Source organism: Drosophila biarmipes, chromosome 2L, assembly GCF_025231255.1.
Source record: "Drosophila biarmipes strain raj3 chromosome 2L, RU_DBia_V1.1, whole genome shotgun sequence".
Lineage (NCBI taxonomy): Eukaryota > Metazoa > Arthropoda > Insecta > Diptera > Drosophilidae > Drosophila > Drosophila biarmipes.
The window spans coordinates 9,449,465-9,456,531 of NC_066612.1; the positions used below are offsets into that span (position 1 = coordinate 9,449,465).

The 7,067-nt window shown below is 36.6% G+C and overlaps 1 protein-coding gene across 1 annotated transcript in view; it reads right to left on the reverse strand.

Moving 5' to 3' along the window:
* Positions 1-2,071, reverse strand: part of LOC108032718 (uncharacterized) — a 45,684-nt gene extending 43,613 nt beyond the window's left edge. The window contains exon 1 of the mRNA XM_017106699.3: positions 1,409-2,071. The gene's annotated coding sequence lies outside the window, so the exon portion shown is untranslated. The remainder of the gene's footprint in view (positions 1-1,408) is intronic.
* Between the last annotated feature and the right edge of the window lie 4,996 nt (positions 2,072-7,067).

Sequence of the window (7,067 nt, forward strand, 5' to 3'; positions counted from 1 at the left end):
AGGTCAATTGAAACAACTTTTTGACAACGTTTCGCGGGGAAGAGCCAACAAAATATTTTCGCTTGGAACCTGGCGTAGTTGGAAATAAATTGAGCCACTTCTCACCATAAATTAGATTTTTAATTAAACCTCCATTTTATTTGGTTCGCAAACTAATAAATTGGCCAGGTGTGAAAATGTTTAGGATATCGCACGAAAACCGCACAGATTTATGGTCTAAGCCTAACCGGAATGTGTTTATATTTGGAATCATAACCATCAAATATTGTTTAATATAAACTAAGGAAACAAACTAATATGTTTTACACTAAACGAAAAAAAACATTTAAAAGACTTTCCATTCAGTTTTGTATACGAGCTGGAGCTCACAAAAGCTGTTCTAACTGGTTCAAACAGATTTTCACTGCTGGCAGAAAATATTTTTAATTGCGTAAATTCCGCTTAGATTGGAAAATAAACTAAAAGCTAAAGGAGCGTTTTCGATATATTTGATTTTCGGTTTCGATTCATTTTAGAAAGACATTCCGACGGAATTGAAAAAGTCTATAGTTTGATTAAAATAAAAATAACAATCCTATATGATAGTTTAATATCGTTCAATCTATAGTTTATCAAAATTTGAATTATAGCTTATCCAAAATATTGCATTACGGAAGATTAACTTCAGTCTTACATCACTTAAAAACATTTTGAAAGACATTGAAATTTGAATATAAATTTAGCCTGAAAACTTTTTAAACAAAGGAAAAAGTTTTTTAATCATGTGATGAAAGCATTTAAATGTTTTTTTTTTAACGTAAAAATTTAAATTTACAATTTTGCGGATAACCAATAAATAAAACCAATTTCCCTATTACACCTACACTCCTACTAAACCCAAAATTCGTAGTAAAAAGTTGAAAAATCTATCTAAGTCAATGTAGCCAAATATATCGTCCTTGCATTAAACAAAATTTTAGTTTTTAGCAAACAAATTATTGTTTTTTTTTATTAATCGAAACACTATAATTGGCTAGTTATGAAAATTTAAATTATATTATAAGAATTTAAGACATTTAAATAAGTATTTTTAAGAAATCCAGTAAATAATACTTAGTAGATTTTTGGAAACTTATTAAAAAGACTAAGAAAAAATCCGATATAAACAAAAATGGTAGCCCAGATAAGTAGTTCAAATCACACTTCTACTTTTCCTAATTCTTAATACAGATAACATCGATAGACACAAACAAAGTAGTTTATTCAAAAATCCTGCCGCATGTGCACAAATTCCCTAACAACCATCGACTCCAAGACCGTATATTACGTTTTAAGGGCCCCAGTAAAATGCGAGGTAGAATCACAGGCACAGATATAGATATAGATATCGTCATCACCTAGTCGGAACTCTCAACCGAAAGTAACTCACCTTTGGGTAACCGGTGAACAGGGCAAATGTTATGACTGCCGGCAGTTGTTGTCCTTGTGTGTGTTGTGATTGTTGTTGTGCCGGCAATAAATTAACTTATTTTAGCACGTTACACGGCTTCTCTCACAGATTCACATGGCTTTTTCCTCCGCACATACACATGGCACTCGGTGGGCGGTGGGTGGTTCACCGGGTTTGCAGAAAGCGCAACGTCAGGGGATTTCAAGACCGAGTGGAAAATATCTCGCACTGGAGGATAGGGCTTGACCTATGCTCTTCGCCCCTACTAGAGTATTTTTCCGTGGGTTTTGCACATTTCTCACATATTTTTCATAATTCTCGCGTACAAATAAAAGTTTGCGAAAAGTTTGTCCTGTTTTCAGTTTTTTTCTTGTTTTGGCAGCCCTCAAATCTCTGGTGAAATATTAATTTTCACACATTCTGACACTTTTTTAGCCGGCATTTGTTTGTCCACCGAGTTGCTATTTCCTTTGCACTTGGATGATATTTTTATTATTGGATGTCTTGTTAAGCTGTTGTTTATGCTTTGTTGTGATGGGGATTTTATTTGAATTTATTGCCTCGCTGGCCCTCGTATTTGGCAGCTTTGTTGTGCTTGTACTCGGGGGCAGTGGAATTTGGCGACAGCAGAGCGAACCAAACGATTTGACATTATCAACGTAACTGAAGCATCAGCGGCAGGAAGCTGTCGGCCCTCGACGGATTCGGAATCGGAATCCCAACAACAGCAGCTGCTGCTGAAGGACCCGATGCCGATGCTGTTAGCCAGGAGCTGGAATCGCAGGGATTCGGATGTAATCGTGTCCTGCCAGTGAGAACAAGGCTGTGGAGCAGAGCACTTGACGAAAGCCGAGCCGAAGTCCTTGTTTTGGCCAGGGAATTCCCAGAGAGCAGCGCAAAAAATACCGCCAAGAGCGGATGAGAGAACTGGCTTAAATTTCCTGTTGACGAGAAAGCTTTCAAATTCGAAAAGCGGGTTGTTTTCGTTTAACAGAGATGGCAAGGGATTTTTATCCCTAACAGAGAAGTTGAAGGATTGTGTCAGGATTATAAGAACATTTAACATTACAGAAATTATTTGAAAAGTTTTGTTTGTTTTATTATTTTTAGTAATTTATATTAAACACAGCTGTTTTTTTGGGATTAAATCTACTTATACCATAATGTATTAAAACAATAGCTTAAACTTAAAATAATAATAGTTAAATTCACATTCAAGCTTTTAATACTTATAATATAATTTGATGCTTTAAGTAAATTAAACACATTTTGCTTAACTTAAATAGAAAATCTTAAATTGGAGAGCTTCAATTTTGGGTAAATTATCTTATCGCAGCCTATCAAATACCCCATTATTTAGTTTCAAGAACAGGAAAAGCCTTAAAATTATCGTACATTTATAAATCATAAGCTCTGAGTTATAATCTATAATTGTTTAAGTAGTTTTAATTAATTTTCTTAAATTTTATTGAATTAAGAGATGTTCTATTAAAAGTAAATTATCTAGTCACCGCCTAAAATATACAATTTTATTTCGTTTCAAGAACAGAGAAATCTTAAAAGTGGTCATGCATTTATATATCATAAGTTCTGTAATAAATAAACATAGCTTTAACTTGGAGTTCAGCATTCCGGAGCAGCGAAGACTAAAGCGTGAACCTTAGGAGACAGCGACCAAAGTGGTCAACAACGAACGGAACTAATGCACAACATGCAGACGGGAAACCATATTGACAAGATGCAGTATCCATGGAGATATATCTGTGGGACGGGGAGCAAGCTGGGGAACAGCAGCGGTTGAAACATAAAGCAATAAACAAGAAAATACCAAATGCATACGAGGCAGCAAACATGACAAGCAGTAGTGGTGGCAAACAAAACAGAAAGGATGCATGAGAACATGGATTGATATACACACGACGTGTATATACTGTGTGGGAAATGCTCCGGCTAGACAATAACTATAAAATGTAAATATTAATATTGTCATAATAGACAAGACTAGTGGAGAGGCAGAAGTGGGCGAGCTCGGTGTCCGGAAAGGATAACGAGGACGGCCAGGACGAAGCCCCTATGTCTCCTGATCCCGATTGCAATTCCGATCCCGATCCAAATATAGATACAGATACAGATACAGATCCTGACGAACAACCGCAAAAGTGCCGTTAAGCTGCCAGCCAGCGAATGCGAGCGAAACAGAATACAAAATGTCAGCTCATTTCCGGTTGCTTAATTTGAAATCGTTGTGCCAAAAATTACAAATGAGCTGACAATGGCACACCGAAGAAACCAAACAAGCGAAAAATAACAGGACACGCCAGGACATGGATGCCAGACAGAGAGGGGCGGATAGAGAGGGCTAGAAAGAGGGAGAGACAGAGGGGCATGGCGACAATAAGCACAAAATAGCAGCGTCTAATACGCAAAATAAACGAGAACTGGCCACAGCATGACTGGCAGGATAGCACTGGCCAGCTGGGCGCAGTCCTTTGGCAGGACCCCAGCCCCGCGACCCCTGCCCTGCCCTGAAAAACTTCCCACCGCATGCCCCCTCTCGTGTTTTACAATTTAACGCACATCCTAACAAGGCAACGCCCCATAGTTTAATTTTTGTCTCTCCGCCTCGATGTGTGCATGAATTGAGCACACTGAAAGAAACAGCTTGGGAGTAAAATGTTTTTGCAATTAACATAAATCAATTATTCTGGAATCCAAACTTAAGAACAAAAGGTTTGGCTTAAGAGTATCATCCAGAGTGGTGTTTCAAGATCAAAAGTAATAAACTTAAAGTATAGATTTTTTAAGATCATTCACGAAAGAAAAAACAACGTGTTTTATTTCTTATGTCTACTTTCAACATGTATTTTTAAGCGGGTTTATATATATCTTCAAAAGTTTGATTAATTCGTTATATTTAAAAATGAAATATTATATGTAAGTAAATAAATGTTAATAACTTATAAACAAATATAAAAACATGAAATTTATCAATTTAAATTTTTAGTTTTTTAATATATTAAATCTTAAAAAGTGAAAAAAAATATTTATGTGAATATTGGTACTGATGCATTGAAAGTATTAAAATAACTATTGAAAACTGATAAACAAATATAAAACATTAAATTTGTTGTATCAATTTCAACGCTCCTTATATATAAGTTTATGATTTATTGATTATTATAATTAAAATGATTTACTTACAACGAATTTTTCCAAGTGCACACTGCTCCCAGTCTCTCGTCCATCTCTCATTCTCTCTTCCGCTGGGCTTGCTGCACTCTAATCTAATGATGACAAGCATCGGGTCGGGGGAAGCCCCTCATTCGACCACGGCGTTGAGTGTCGCTCTTTTATTGCGTATACGCCATGTGCAACTCGCCCTCGACACAGTCCATCCCACACTGGCTCACATACAAAGATGGAAGCCACAATGTGTCGAAAATTTGGTGCGTCCATCGTCATTCACCTTTTCGTTGAGTGCAGGCGATAAAATGTACGGTGAGCACATCTACTGCCATCAAGTTCTTCCCAGGACCTCCTACTCACTTTTTTGCGCTTCAAGGATTCGTCCAGCTGCTGACAGGAATCGGGCCAAGGAGCAGCAGCAGCCCCTGCCAAATGGTCAAGTGGGAGGCTTGACTTGACTGTGAATAAAGTGGAAAAGGTGAATTCGTTTCCTGTTGAAATATTATGAGCGACAAGTTCAAAGAATTCAGTTTAATGACTTAAATATTAATTTAGAGAAGTTATAACACTTCTTTGTGAACGCAAAATGCCTTGTTAAACTTTAAAAATAATTTGTAGCGCGTTGTGCCTTTCTAATACTAATTAATGTGTTCTAGGAATTGTATTTCCTGGCTTCAATAAGCCGAGTTTGCCTCTAGCCCGCCGCCTAACACCTTTCCTGGTGCTTTCGCAAGAACTTAATTAACGTTCATCAACTAATTGACTAATTTATGCAAGTCAAATAAATGTCATGTCAACATATAATTAGTTATGGCGCCTGGAGTGCGGCTAAGCAAATGCGGATGTGAACGGAAGAGTGGAGAATTTGCTAATTTATGCATGATTTAAATTCGCCATGGCAAAGCGAGTCTCTTTCGCAGCTAATTAAATTCGTGTAATGAAAAAATACAGCAAACAAGATGGGGAAACTAAGCCACTTCTCGGGGACAAAGTGTCGGCTGTTTTCCCAACTCGCCTTGCACTTTTGAGGTCATCCTGCGAATCTCTTAGGATGTTCCCGGCCCTGTCAGCGGCTCCTTCTGTTGGCCGGCATAATTTTGTTATTGTTCCTGCATTGCATTACAAGCAACTGCGGAGCAGCTCTGGCTGCTGCTGCTGCTTCTTAATCTATTGGATTAGTCCAAATTCAATTAGGCCGGGCCAAGGAGTCTCCTTCTGCTGCACAGCGTCCAATGAAATTAAACTACGAGTGCTCTAACTTTAAGCTTGACATCTCGATTCGTAAATATTCCATGTGCCATTGTGAGCAATTACTTTTGTACGATTCAGTCGCGCTTTTCGTCAAATATTTGTTTAACGGGCTAAACAAAATATCGCCCACTAAATCCACGTCACAATCCAGCTATAAAATAATAAATAAACCGAGGGAAAAAACCTAAATCATTCCATCTACGAAGGGCGGAAAAAAGTGGCGTAAGCTTCATAAAAAATGGTTGCGAATTTCAAACCAATTGCAAACATTGTTGTAACACAAATATTTACAACACTTTAAACTATATGGCAGCCTCTGAAGCAGCGAAAAACCACCACAGCCGAGGGGGCAAAAACAAATGTCTATCAGTAAATGATGGAAAAAAATGTATATCCAGGCACCCCACTCATAGAGAGACTAAATAAACAATCAAAAACTGAAATAAAACAGCCCGATTCCCTTTCAAAAAATGGGGATATAATATAATTTAAAACTATATTTCTTACAAGTCAAATTTTTAAGTATCAAATATGCAATTATAAAGTAGAAATAAGTGTTCCTTTTTTAAAAAAATTAAATATATATTTTCTTTTATGTACAAACAATGGAAGTCAATTAGATAAGGGTATCAAAACCTATTGTAAAATGGTCGTATGTAAACATGGGCAGATATCGTCTAGTTTGCCAAAAAGTTTATAAGGGGAAACCATTATCAACTGACACAATTTTCAAGTGGACGCTGAAGATGATCTAGGGCTTTTTTAATTCCAGTAATACTCGCTGAGCTTACAATAAAAAGTAAGTGTGAAAAATGAAAATACAATTTTATATAAGAAAAATATAAGCCAAAACTATTTGTGAAAATTAAAAATAGTTTTTATAAAATAAATAAGAAAAATAACATTTTTTTATTTTAATATTTACCACTTGGTCTTATTAGCCCAATGTATTTTCTGTTATTTATTTCACTTCTGGTTTTACTTAGCTATACTCCACCAACATTCATTTACTTGTGTTCTGGCCTTCTCGTGGTTTCTGTGTTTTTCTTGTGGGCGGGTCCTTTGTCCTGTGGACAAAATAAGTCATAAATATATTTCGCTGATTTCATATTTTCCACAAGGTTGCGAAAATAACTTGCATAATGTGCTGTTGGGGCGAAGGACGCAGGACCCAGGACGAGCAAAACACAAAACGGACTTA